This window comes from Camelus ferus, chromosome 17, assembly GCF_009834535.1.
Source record: "Camelus ferus isolate YT-003-E chromosome 17, BCGSAC_Cfer_1.0, whole genome shotgun sequence".
Lineage (NCBI taxonomy): Eukaryota > Metazoa > Chordata > Mammalia > Artiodactyla > Camelidae > Camelus > Camelus ferus.
The window spans coordinates 1,946,512-1,961,407 of NC_045712.1; the positions used below are offsets into that span (position 1 = coordinate 1,946,512).

Here is a 14,896-nt window from a genome sequence, read left to right on the forward strand (position 1 = left end):
TCTTCCCACCCTGACCACAAGTTACATGGAAGGCAAGACCATATTTGATTCATGCTTGTATTCCCTACCTTCCCTAACCCAGCAGCCTCAGTCCTCTGTCTGCACATTTTTGTAGATGTGTTTTAAAAAATTGTTCTTTTTCAAAAAGTGTTTTAATAGAAGGTGTGTCAGGCATATGACAGGGTAGATGAACATATTTTTGAGCACACAAACCTTGTGCCCTTTCTGTGGCATAGGCTTTTTTCCCTACCTGTGTGTATGACTGGTCCTATTCAACATTTTGCAACTAACCTCAGTTTCTGGAAGCTACTAGGTCACTAAAAAGTACTTTGCTAAATTTGCTACGATGCTAAGAGGTTTTCTATGATGATGGAGGATTGATAATGAAGTATATGATAATAAAAGGGCCACTGCCAGTTCATACCTTATTATCTATAGAGGGAAGGGGGCTTCTTTTTCTTTGCTGTATTTTTTTCTGGAAGCATTTTCTAGACCTGTGGTTTCCAGTACAGTAGCCGTTAGCCACTGGGGCACTTAAGATGTAGTTAGTGCTAACTGAGATGTGAGGGAAATATAAAATATACACTGAGTTGCAAATACTTAGGATAAAAAAAATCAAACTAGCTCATTAATAATTTTTATATTGTTCATATATTGAAATAGTATTTTGAAATATTGAGTTAAAGTAGATCATTAAAATTAATTTCATCTGCTACTTTTGAATGTATTACTATAGTATTAAAAATGACATATATAGCTTATATTATGTGCTGTTGGACAGCATTGGTCTAGAACATCAAGAATCTGATTCTCAAGATCCAATTTGAGATGACGACCAGCCCTGAAAATTGCCATTTATGACTTTGCCCTTGAAATGCCCTATGCAGGGAAGCAGGAGGGCTTTGCAGAGTCAGGAGAGTATTGTAGACTGGGCAGAAGTCTGAAGAACGTCCAAAACTAGCACACCAGCCTACCCTTAGGGAAACCCTACAAATAGAAACAGGTTTTTGTCAGTGGTATATGGTCAGAAACTGCAGCTGAATTAATCTTCCTAGAAGCCCACCCTCAGCTGCTACCCTGATTAAGACAGCAAGAAATCCAGGAGAAAGCAAGGATCAGAAAAAAATGGGTTTGACACCCAGATGCTCCTTAATATCCATGTAACCGTGGCCAGTCACTTAACTGTGCAGAGGTTTGACTTCTTTTTGATAGAGTGAAGCCAATAATCCTTGCCCTGCCAACCTCACCAGACCAAATGGGTCGTTGGACATGAATGGCTTTGCAAGCTCACCTTAGCTGTACCGAGAGAACATTACCAACAAGCGTGGAGAAGATGTGGATGTGTCATGAAGTAGTACTCAGCTTCAAAACAAACTTCAAATTATTGGGGCAGCACTAGACCTAATTTTCTCCCAGGCAAAAGATTTTTAATTGCCTGTGAATGTCACAGTGAGCCTTGAGTAATTTCATTAATAGCTCTCCAAATCACTCTTAAATGGGAAGGCAGAATGACTGACACTGAAGTCAGAGAATTCAACCTATTTTCTGGCCCTGATTTGTTACCTATATGTGCCATCAAACATGAGAACTATTGGTAAACATAAATAGCTACTGTACACCCAATCTTCCAACTAGTCTCTCTTGGTCATTGGTTAACTTTCTGTGGTGAGAGATGGAGTCACAGCCCTCTTCGAGAATCTTATAGAACTCATGGACATTTGCCCCAGCACAACACAGATGCTCACAATTTTAGCACCAGTTCTTGGAATTTCTTATAACAATCCCCGAAAACTCATTCATAGATACCCTGAAAGACAAGATCGTCTTTTAGCTCCAGCTTTCTGTGATATTCTCTCTAAACTCTTTGAAGATAGGGACCAGCTCCTGTATTTGTGTACCCTTCTAGCTCAGCTTTGGATATAGAATAGGTGCCCAGCATTTACTGGCTAATTCATTATTGGATCCATAAGGATGGCCAGAAGAAATGACCCACAGACATCTGGCAGCCCTACTTGAGATGGAAAAAGTGTAGGTGGTGTTTGCACAAGAGCAGGAGAGAGACAAATTTGGTTTGGAGCTAGGAAAAGTTAAGATGTTTGTCCTGAGCCCCGGCTCTGGGTATCCTCAGAACGTAAGAGAAGGCGCGAACCGGGAGCAGCCCTATATCTGAGGTCGTATCTCTGGAGTTTAAAAGAAACTGCTGATCAGTAACCTGGCATGTGGAGGGAACACAGGCAAATTGCCAATGATTTATGATCCGGGAGGCAGCATAATAGCTCCAGAAAAATTACTAGCATTTTATACTGTATGCAAGTGACAGCTGTATTATCTCTGATTATTGCTGCCAGCATCATCAAGAACCACGTAAGCAAATAAAAAGCACTATTGCTTTCTTACTCATTATCTTCCCGTGACACATGTGGGACCAGGGATTTGTATCAACGCAGACGTTTCCCCCATCTCCTGCCTCCCATCTGTAAGACTCTCATCCTCAGTTGTGCTGGTGATCAAGCTAGATCTGGGGACTTGAAGAAATCTTGGGAAAGGACTTACCATCTTATTCTAGTGTTTGAACTCAAAGGAAAACCATTTGTCAAAAGAAAAACAGAAAGCTCTTCTTTACAGAATTCAGCTAATACATGTAGAAGGAGTAATAAAATTAGAAAATCACCGCTTTGCAGTTTCCAGTGTAAAAATTGTTTAGATAAATATCAATAAATGCCAAACTTTCTGGGCAAAATGTTAATGGGGAAAAAGATATTCCTATGGTCCTTCAAAATCTCCCCACACACTACCCACTAATTATGAAGTGGAAAGTGAATCTTTACACTGAAGAACTATGGCAATCACCCCACATTAACCAAGTAATCAAATTTACCATCAAGAATACTGGGACAAGCAGACCCTACTTACATCCTGAGATATTTCTGTCAGAAGTACACAACATCACATGTGAAACATGCTTGCCAAAAATGTTGCAACATACAATCAAACCAACCCAGAATATGGGGCATTCCACAAGACCACTAGTTTAGACTCTTCAAATAAATCCGTCACGGGAAAAAAAAAAAGCGGCAGGAGGACTATCTAGATTTAGAAAGACTAGAACAAACATTACAACTAAATGCAATATGCAACCAGTGATTGGATACTGGATTGAAAGATACATAAAATAAATCTACGGAAGAAATTTTTCAGCAACTGGGAACATTTGAATCTGGACTGTATAATAAAGAATACTGTGGAATTATTAATTTTCTTGGGTGTGACACTTGTATTGCAGCTATGTAGGAGAGTGCTCTTGTACTTAGGAGATGTACCCAACAGTATTTAGAAGTGGAAGCACGTGGTGTCTGAAACTCACTCTTAAAAAATGCATATCTGCTTAATCTGAAAAAAACTACGTTTATGTATTGTGATCTAAAATCTTGCCATATTTATAGATATTTCTATGACCATTTTTGTGATCATTTCACAGTTATGCTGGAGAATTATTTTATACCTTTGAAGATGATAGTTAAATGCAATAAATTATTTCAAAATCTCCATTTAACTTTTTAGGTAAAATGTAAAACAAGCTAGTTGTTATAGCTAGGCAAATTTGTGTCAACAGTGTCCAAGTTACGAGTAATTCTGTTTATTGAAACATATCCTTTTTAGAGCCTTTTCAAGTCAGCCAGAAAAGCAAAGGAAATGATGCGTGTGAAAAGGGAAGGGGAAAACTTGAGAATTTTTATAGGCTTCATTTTTCCCTTCTCCTGGGAAAGTTATTTAATGATCAGTAGACCTGGTAACTAAACCAGGCACTGAAATCTACGTAATTCAGTTACCAATCAAGCCGAACCTGCAGCTTTTTACTTCTCAAGTTATATCAGTGTGTCCAGACTCAAGTGACTTAATTGCTTCCTTTTGTTTCCACTTAATTTTGTTCCCAGATTTAAAGCAGTATTTTCCTCTGCTTGTAGTTTTAGAATATAGGTGATCTGTATCATGAGATGGAGAGTTTGAGGTTAATCCTTCATGAAACAGGTCAGTGAGGTAGGGTCAGCCCAGGGAAGTGGAATTGGAGGGGTGGGGGCTGGTGTAGATTTTACCGGTTGCTTAAGTCCTTGGCTGTCAGTAATAAACTGGTATTTAATGGGTACCTCTGTACTCTACCAGGTGCTCTGCTGGGCACTGGGAAGAGTGGAAAAGACTGAGTAGAATGCAAAATGGTTCACTGTCTGCTTTTCTCTTTATCATTACCTTCCTTCCAGAGGAATTTCAGACTTTCAGACATAGTGTTTAGAGGGTAACAGATAGGAAGACTGGCTGCTTTGTAATCATAAGTTGTAGCCCTCAGCTGGTCTTTCAATCCATTTCCTTCTTTGTTTCTTCTTTCCAGTAGTACTTTGTAGACCTAGCAGCTGCGACCTAGAAGCTCGCCTAGATGCTGTCCAGGTCCTCTGCCCTTCTTTAAGTACTTCACCACCATCTAGCACCCTGTCCGTTCACACAGGAATATCTCTGCATTAAAGGTACACATTATCAAGGTGATTCTTTGTTATCGAAACACTTCACTGAATACAATACAGCAAGTGAAAGAGAGAAGTAATTTCTTCTGAGTGGTTTCGCTACGCAACTTTCCCTCAAACAAGCCCTTTTAACTGCATTTATAGCTGTGCTACCTCTGAAGGGTAGAAGGAAGCAGAAAGCACATCTGTTTTAAAGCTAGTCGAAGTCTCACACAACACCTGCGATACCTTGAGAGGCAGGTGAAGCTGGCAATCCTTGATGCAAGTGGGCGATTCTATAAAGGTAAGTGTTGATTCCCGAAAAATTTTAATCAAGCATATAGTACTCTCATCATCAAAAATAAATAAAGATGTTTAAAAGAGGAAGATCATTATTTCCAAAAGAATCCCATTTGTAGAAAGAGTAAGGCCCTTCTTTCTGAGTTTCTGAATATACTGTTTTCTACCTGAATGAAAAAACATACAATAAGGCTCAATTAAAATAATTCCATGTAATAACAAGTAAATAGATCTGGTCTTTACCAAAAAATGATGCCAGTAAGAATTTACTAATTATTTTTAACTTGTGCATTGTTGAATGATCATCTGACCTTCAGAAAAAGAAAAATGTTTAAGTTCATCAGGTTTTGGAGACGTTCACTCAGTTTGAGAAGTCGGGTGAAAAGTTGCTATTTAGAAAGATCTTTGTATTGTGTCTGTTGCCCTTGCTTTAAAAAAAAAAAAAAGAAAGAAAGGAAGTGTAGTCTGACCCCAAATCAGTATTAGAAATTAGGTTCTCAAATTAAATTAGCCTTTCTTTCTTTTCCACTTAACTTATTTTCAGAACATTATCACAAGGGAAGAGGCACCAATATTAAAAAGAAAAGGGCAAAAAAAAATTCTTATAATACTAACCTACTTTGGAACCATGTTTTGAAGCAATAGAGTGGCACTTGGTGACATGTTAATCCACATTCAAAGCAAAGGAAGAGGAGAAACACTGTCATGTGTTTCATGGAATAATTCTTAATCAGCAAGTTATTAAATTTTGATTAATTGCAGCCATTAAATTATAATCTTATTTTGTGTCACTATCTCATTTAGGATGTAGTCAAAGCAGAAAAATCTTGGGGAAATGAGGAAATAGTAGAGTTTGTCTTAAAAGTCTATTTTTGGGGGGAAAGAAGTCAGGGATTTCCATCACTTCCCCAGAGAGAAGAAGCCTGTTCAGGGAGTATAGGAAACTTCTTGCTCATAGGATGGAACACGCTGCAAGAGATGTGTCATTGGCAAATGTTGGCATCTATGAAGCACACGACAGCAAAGAGACTTGGCAGATTTGGGTAGAATTTAGAACGCATGGGTGGCTTCCAGAATAATTTCCAATGTTCTATTCTCTGATTCCATGGGTTCCCCAGTCCTCCCACAGTTCCTAGCACATGGTGGATACTTAATATATATTTATTATATAAACACATGTAGTCAATATACTTGTTAGCATCATGTATATGCATGGGACATCTGGGTCTCTAAGGACCAAAGTAACAATGGAGTTCCCTAAAGTATTATAAATAAACCAGATGACCCTGGTTATTTAATATTCATCTACATGTATTAAGAAAAGTACATTCATAAAAATTTTTTTATTAACTTAAGATATAGGCAATACTCATGAGTAAGTTATCTGTATCCTAGACAGACCAGACTTCAGAAGCCAACCATACCTGTAAGCCGAGTCAAAATACCTGGATTTTTCCACTCCTAGTTATCAGTCTACCCAAGAGAAATGAAAACATATGTCCATACAGAAATGTGTACACAAATATTCATAGAAGAATTATTCAAAATTGGCAAAAAATGGAAACAACTCAGATGTCCATCAACTGCTAGAACAAGATGTGATTATCCATACAATGGAATATGATTTAGCCATACAAACAAGTGAATTACTGACACATGCAATAACATGAATGAACCTTGAAAACATGCTAAATCACACAGGGCTACATATTATATGATTCTATTTATATGAAATGTCCAGAATGGACAAATCTATAGAGACAGAAAGTAGGTCACTTTTCCCCTAGGGCTGGTAGGGAACAGAAGCGTTGGGAGGAAATGGGGTGATTGCTAAAGGGTGTGGGATTTCTTGCTGAGATGGCGAAAATGTTCCAGAACTGGTGGTGATGATGATTGTAAATCTCTGGGATTATGCAAAAAAAAAAAAACAAAAACGGAGAATTGTACATTTTAAGTGAGTGAACTTTATGCTATATGAATTATTTCTCAATAATGTTGTTATGAGAAAAAATTGCTGGATTTGCATCCTGGGACCTGCCACTTACTAACTTAGGTAAATTACTTACCTGAAAAAGGGTCAATATAGTGTCTAAGTTAGGGGGTTGTTGCTATAATGATTAAGTGAGATAATCCTGGGGAAAAGTGTCAGATACGACAATCATGTAAGTGGCAGTATTGCTGATTATTGTAGGACACTGGCCCACCCACAACTTCGTTGTGATGAGCCGCTCAGGGTACACCTCGGGGCCCAAGACCCACAGACTGCAGCACCGCCACATGGGAAAGGGTGACCTGACACAATTGCTGCTCTTTTATTTTACGTACTTACTTACTTTCTCATCTACTTACTTGTATGTTTAGCTTAATTCTATTTTCTTTTTTCTTCTTCCAGTTTTATTGAGATATAATCGACACACAGCACTGTCTAAGTTTTAAGTGCACAACATAATGATTTGACTTTATACATACATCAAGAAATGATGACCACAATTCATTTTGTGAATAGCCATCATCTCACATTGGTACAAAATTAAAGAAATAGAAAGACATTTCTTTCCTTGTAATGAGAATTCTTAGAGTTTACTCTCTTAGCAACTTTCAAATGTAACATACAGGAGAGTTAATTATAGTTATCATGTGGTACATGACATCCCTAATACTTACTTATCTTATAAGTGGAAGTTTGTACCCTGTGTCTGCCTTCATCCAATTCCCTCTCCAGCCAGCTCTGGTAACCACACATCTGATCTCTCTTTCAATGAGTTAGTTACTTAGTTTGTTTGGTTTTGAAGTATAATTGGCCTACAATACTATGTTAGTCCCTGGTACATAGCATAGTGATTTTATATCTCTACTCATTTCAAAATGATCACCCTGGTAAATCTAGGTATGATCAGTCACCATATAAAGATATTAAATAATTATTGACTATACTCCCCACAGTCTACATTTCATACCTGTGACTCATTTATTTTGCAACTGGAAGTTTGTTCCTCTTAATCTCCTCCCCCTATAGCCTCTCTCTAGTCCCTCCCCTCTGGCAACCACTTGCACTATCAATCTATGACCCTCTGTTTTATTATGTTTGCTCATTTGTTTTGATTTTTTAGATCCTACATATAAGTGAAATTATACAGTATTTGTCTTTCTCTGTCTGACATTTCACTTAGCACAATACCCTCTAGGTCCACCCATGTGGTTGCAAATGGCAAGAATTCATTTTTTATGGCTAAGTAATATTCCATTGTTTTCCATATCTTCTTTATCCATTCACCTATTGAAGGACACTTAGGCTGCTTTCATATCTTGGCTACTGTAAACAATGCTGCAGTGAACATAGGGGTGCGTATGTCTTTTTGAATTTATGTTTTCATTTTCTTTACATAAATACCCAAGGTGGAATTGCTGGATCATAGGATAGTTCTATTTTTAATTTTTTGAGGAACTTTCATACGGTTTTCCATACTGGCTGCACTATTTACATTCCCACCAACAGTGCACATGGGTTCCCTTTTCTTCACATCTTTGCTAACACTTATTATTTGTTCTCATTTTAATAGACATTCTGACAGGCGTGAGGTGATATCTCATGTTTTTTTAATCTGCATTTTCCTTATGATTAGTGATTTTTCATGTGTCTGTTGGCCGTCTGTCTGAATGTCTTGTTTGGAAAAAGGTCTATTTAGAACCTCTTCCCTTTTTAAAATCAAGTTGTTTGTATTTTTGATGTTGAGTTGCATGAGTTCTTTGTATATTTTGGATATTAAATCCTCATCAAATATATCATTGCAAATATCTTCTCCCATTTAGTAGGCTGACTTTTCATTTTATTGATTGTTTCCTTCACTGAGAAAAAGCTTTTTTTGATGTAGTCTCATTTATTTCTGCTTTGTTTCCCTTGACTGAAGAGAGATATCCAAAAATATATTACTAAACTTATATCAGAGAGTATACTGCCTATGTTTTCTTCTAAAAGTTCTACGGTTTCAAGTCTTACATTTAAGCCTTTAATCCATTTTGATTTTTTTCTTGTAAATGGTGGTGAGAGAGTAGTTCAGTTTGTTTCTTTTTCATGGAGCTGTCCAATTTTCCCAACACCATTTATTGAAGAGATTGTCTTTTCCCCATTGTATATTCTTGCCTCCTTTGTCTTAGATTAATTGCCAGTATAAGTGTGCTCTCTAATCTGTTCCATTGATCTATGTATCTGTTTTTGTGTTTGTACTAGACGGTTTTGATTACTGTAGCTTTATGGTATAGTTTGAAATCAGGGAGCATGATCCCTCCAGCTTTGTTCTTCTTTCTCAAGTGTTTTGGCCATTCAGGTTTTTCTGTGGTTCCACAGAAATTTTAGAATTATTTGTTCTAGTTTTGTGAAGAACGCCATCGGTATTTTGGTAGGGATTGCACTGAATCTGTCGATTGCCTTGGAGAGCATGGTCATTTTAACAATGATAATCCTTGCATTCCATGAACATGATATATCCTTTCTCTGTTTGTGCTGACTTCAATTTCTTTCATCAATGTTTTACAGTTTTCCAAGTCAGGCCTTTTACCTCCTTAGTTAGATTCATTCTTCAGTATTTTCTTCTTTTTGATACAATTATAAATGTGTTTGTTTTCTTAATTTTTCTTTCTGACAGTTTGTTGTTAGTGTATAGAAATGCAACAGATTTCTGCGTATTAATTTTGTATCCTGCAACTTTACCAAAACTGATGTTCTTTAGATTTAAATAAAGAAACAGAGGAGACTAGAGTAAATGACTGTGAGGACTAAATTTTCAAGGTCACAGTGGGTGGATGAGCCCTGTGCAAATCAAAGTGATGAGAGAACAGAGGGGAACACAGAAGAGACGCTCAGTAGAAGGTGAGATGCCAGGAGTGAAGTTGAGAGTGGCCAATACCTAGAACTTCCTGAAGTCCAGATAATTTCCTAGTCTAATCCCAAGCCATTCATAGCCATGCAATATGCCACCACCACCGTGTGAGGCAGTTCACCAAGTGCTAAATGGCAGGTGTTGTAATCACATCACAGAGGTCCAAGACCCACTTTCCAATCCCAGCATTCCCCTCACCAGCTCATGGCTTTGGGCAAGACCCTCTACTGGCCCCTTTTTAGATAAGTTACTTACCTAAACTCTTGGAGCCTCAGTCTCCTCATCCGTCCAACTGGTATCATGAAAGAACTTCCCTCACTGCAGTACTGAAGGCATGAAATGAGATAATGCATTTAAGTGCTCAGCACATAGTACGCACTCAACAAATGAGAGATTATTAGTGAACACTACAGTCTTTCATTATTATTATTATTTACACAACTTTACACCTTGCACACAAAGGCATTTAATTCAATAGCTGGTTATACAAAGCTATTTACACTGTGAAGTCCTTTAGCTGAAAAGCAAATTGTATGAAAGGATACCTGCTGGTGGAAATTTTAGAAACAAGTGATCTACTCAATCCTTCATTTTGCTGGTGAAGGAACAGACATCTAAAGATTCAATGGTCCTTCCAGTTCACCCAGACAAACAGAGGCTACGTGGGGTGGAGGAACCATGCTTCCTGATTCCAGTCTGGAGCTCAGATCTCTGGGACTGAAACTACTAAATTAATCCAGCAAACTTTTCTACCCAGTCTCTTTACCACCTCTTTATTATCACTTTTTAAATAGAAGCCAAGATTAAAATCCTAATGCTACTTACTTACTTTATTATAGCAATTTTTAATCATATATATTTTATTATATACATTATAATAAATTAAACCCACTATTTATTTTAGTGAGGTTTTAGTCCACTGAGCTATTGGCCTGCCCATCAATATGGCCAAGTTCCAGCAGGAAGAGATACTTGCATGGTGAAATCACAAGAATGTCCTGGGTTCCCAAAGACCTAACCTGTTTTTCTGTTGCTGTGAACCAGAGAAAACATTCCTTAAAGAGCAACGACAACGCAGTCAATCCATCATGACTTTTTTTTATTTTCACATGAAAATAGTATCGATTATCCTAGAAATGGGGTGGGGGGTGGGGAAAAAACCCCTCCAAATCCTTACCTTTTTTGGTCAGATTTCCCAGAGGAGTGAGCATGGCACAGTTCCTTTTCTTTCTCTGAAGTTATTCTCAAATTAATTTGCTCCTGGCCTGGTTTACTTTTATTCATTTCTATAGCCATTGCCTCACACCCAAATGAGCTTCCTCTTTCTATTGTTAGATAAATTTTCTCAAAAAATTTAAAAACTTTCTGCTTCCTCTTTATTCTGTTTTGTGGGTGAAGCATTTTATTCAGACTCTTTCCTCTGGGAGTCCTCTTGACTTACAAAGTTAAATGCTATTCCGTGGGTGGGAGACTCTGAGAAAGTTTTGACAGTTGTAGGAGGACAGTTCCTGAGATGACATTTATTGTCTGCCATTGGCGTATCTATGGATGTGCCTCTGGGTTTTGTATGTTACACTTAGTAACTTGTCATTAGTCATAATAATAATGATGATGATGATGAGATAAACACAACTTAATAGAAACCATGTATTGAGGTCTTACTATGTGCTAACTGCTTTATATAGATCACTCTATTTAATCCTCACCGCAGTCCTAAAGGGTGCATTTTATTAACCCTATTTGATATAGGAATTTCAAAGTTTAAGTTGCCCAAGACCATTCAACTGGTAAGCAACATGGGCTGCCTGAGTCCTAATCTCTTACCCATTATTTCCATGCTTCTCAAACTCTGGTCCTCAGGCCAGCAGCATCAGCAGTACCAGGGAAATTGATGGAGATGCAAATTCTTGTTCTGCACCCAGACAGATCTGCTGAATTAGAAATTCAGGGAGTGGGGCCCAGCAAACCATGTTTTAACCAGCCCTTGGGGTAATTCTGATGGCGGCTGAACTAAGAGCATCAGCGGCCGCAAGCTATGCTTTATAAGCACACAGGTGTCACACCTGTAAGTAGGGAACTGGGAATGACTCCAGAAATTTTGGGTTGCCTGGCCAGGAGCTGGCTGGGACCTTTGGCTGCCCGTCTCTCACAGGGAGGTCTGAGACTCCCCTGGTTGCAGAGGCCCCCAAGATCTCCAGGAGCTGGGTGGTTGGCCTTTCTCTGAATTCCCCTAAATAGCTATCATCTGAGCTCAGACTGTCCACTCCTGAATCCTAAATGGTTATCATCAACCTCCAATTCCTGCCCCTCCCCAATGCAAAACCACTCTCACACTTACCTAGTGACAAGGGAGAGCAGTGAGTGTGAAGTTTGAAGGGCAGATTCCCCCTCTGGAGCTCAAAGCCGTCACGGTCTAGTTGTGTCCCAGCCAAAGCACGTGGCCTGACCCACGAACAGATGCCCTGTGCAGCTGCTGCCCTTCTGCCTGTGAATTCCAGCCTGCCTCCAGTGATCATGCTGGAACTGAAATACAGATTTGTGTTAGTTTCCTACGGTTCCTGTAATAAATGATCACAAACTTACTGGCTTAAACAGCACAGATTTATTATTTCATATGTCCATAGGTCAGAAGACCAACAGGGGGCTCACTGACCTAAAATCAAGGTACTTTTCTTCCTTTCTGTGGGTTCTAGATGAGGATCTATTTCCTTGCTTTTTCCATCTTTAAGTGACTGCCCACATTCCTTGGCTTGTGGCTCCTTTCTCCATCACGAAAAATCAATTATGTTGTCTCTCTCTGACCATTCTTCCTTGGTCAGCGTCGCCCTTGGACCACAGCCAGGAGGGGTCCTCCAGCTTTTAGGACCTATGTGATTAGATTGGGCCCATCCTGATAATTCAGCATAATCGCCTCATCTTAAGGACCATAACTTAATCACATCTGCAAAACTCCTTTTGCCACATGTTTTCAGACACTGAGATCAGGATGTAGGCATCTTTGGAGCTATTATTCTGTCTACCAGAGTCTTGTAGCACAGGGCAACATTCTCTTTTGGAGACTACAATTGCAAATTTTAAGAGATAGGAGCAAGAAGAGAAAATGAATTCACATATAATTCGTCACTTAGAGGAATATGCAAAGCCACATTTCTTTTATTCTAAGACCATTTACTGAAATCTAGACCCCTGCTTTGAAAACAGTTTTTTTTTGTGGGGGAGGAAGGAAGCCTTACCACATTATAAGTATCCATAGCTCATAGGATACATCTAGAATTCAGGAACAACAGAGTGAAATGGAAATATGTCTCAGAATTAAAGTGACAGTATAATAATACCAACTAGTGTTTATTTCCCTTCTTACACCTTCATATTTGTTCTCAATAAAATATATTTAGGAAGTAGGCAAGGTAGGAGACTCAAGGCTCATAGAAGCTTAATAACTAAATCAAAAGTCTCCTATTTTCAGTACACGTGCTGCTGAAGTGAGCTAAAGTCTCCTAAATACATGCCAGGACCCAAAGTCAAGCTTTGAGTCTGATGCCAGGACGCTCTCTACTATGTAAGGTATGTCTTCCCAGAGACACATTACTCCGTTAGTGACCTCCAAGCTTTGGGTCACAGACCCCTGAGGAATCGGTGATTACAGAGATTAGGAGTTCATTCTAGTGTTAAGCATTGGCTGATGCCCAAAATGATAATACACATCTGAACCTTGCAAACATACACAGGAGCTGATGTGACCGCACATGCAGTTCCCTTTGCTAACGTACTGCCTTCACAGCAGCCTCCTAACATTTCATGTTCCAAATAAGCAGATGCTAAAAGTAAAACTTCTATTGTATGAGCATCTGAAATATAAATATATGTTTATATCGTAGATACATATATATGTTTCCCCTTTACAATTGAGCTCTTTGTTTTGAGAAAGTTGGGAATCATTCTCCTCCTTCATTTTGACTTCCCATCTTTACAGCCAGGAGGGTCTGAGAGACGGATATAACAGCACCTCCATCCAGTACGACCCACTTTAATTCATTCAACAAATATTCGCTGCATATCGACTAGATGCCAAACACAATTTCCAGGCACTGAGGGGAGATAGCAGAGAAGGAAACAGCTGAAAAAGTCTTGCCCTTGTGGAACTGACATTACATAAAACATGTGAAATACTTGGACCATTGCTTAGTAGATGGGAATTGCTCAAGAATGATTAGTTTTTATGATTATTATAAATATCAACTTATGTAATATCTAAAATGAGCATTCCAAAGTGTTTTTTTTTTAATAGGACACATTCCTCTGTACAGTAGAGAGTAAAACTGAGAGATTCAAAGAGGTGGAAACATTTTGCCATGGGGCACCTTCGTTAGGCATTCGTTCCCATCATTGTGTGATGTAATCACCAGATTGGAAAGCCTGTTCACTGAGGCTTTTTAGTTTTGCTAGTTTGCGCTGTGGCCAACAAGAAAAATTCATACAGAGAGAAATTATCATTTTGTTTGTTTGATTTCCTTTTTCCTGTTCAAATAGATTGATGTTACTGCTCTCCCTCCTTTCCAGCTGAATGATGTTGGGCACTAGTGTTGAGGCCACGGACACCAGCACGCTCACGACCCTTCGTGGCTTCAACACTGGGGCACAGCCTCATCCAGCTTCCACTGTGCTGCTGCCACTTGAGGTGTCACTGTTTCCCGTTCAGCTGTCACCGAAAGGAAGCCTGGTTGTCCCAGCTTCTCCTTCTCACCCCTCAGTGCCCAGAGGGAGCCTACGGTTTCGCTGTACTTGTAGAGCACACTGTCATCCCTGGTCCAACCAGCTGTAATCAGGCATTCAGGCAAAAAAACAGTTAAAGCAAAGGTTGGTGGGCCCATATCCAGACTCAGGAGGTCTTGGGCTGGGGCCCAAGAAGTTACACTCCTTACGAGTTCCCAAATGCTGCTGATTTTGCTGCTGGGGACAGTTTGTAAATGACGGTTCTCATAAGCTAAGCCGCTAGTGGTACTCCTTCCTACCTGTGCTGGGAGGGGCATTGTCCTCTTAGTAATGCTGGGGGCAAGAAAAGCTCTGTGATGGACAACTCCAGTACAACCTGTAATTTCCCTTCTCCAAACTTACTATCCATTTATCCTCCCAACGTTCCCGGACAGTGGTGATTGGAGAAAATGAGGAGGAGAATCTAGAATGCACCAAATGAAGTTCAGAGCAAGTAAAAGATGCTTTATGTGC

The 14,896-nt window shown here is 39.1% G+C and overlaps 1 long non-coding RNA gene across 1 annotated transcript; it reads right to left on the reverse strand.

The window, feature by feature from the left end:
• Window positions 1-6,265: 6,265 nt before the first annotated feature.
• On the reverse strand, window positions 6,266-12,188 carry LOC116657041. Its single transcript, XR_004311965.1, has 3 exons — window positions 12,009-12,188; window positions 9,926-9,996; window positions 6,266-6,696 (listed from the first exon to the last, which is right to left on the reverse strand). It is a non-coding gene; the product is annotated as an uncharacterized LOC116657041 (long non-coding RNA).
• Between the last annotated feature and the right edge of the window lie 2,708 nt (window positions 12,189-14,896).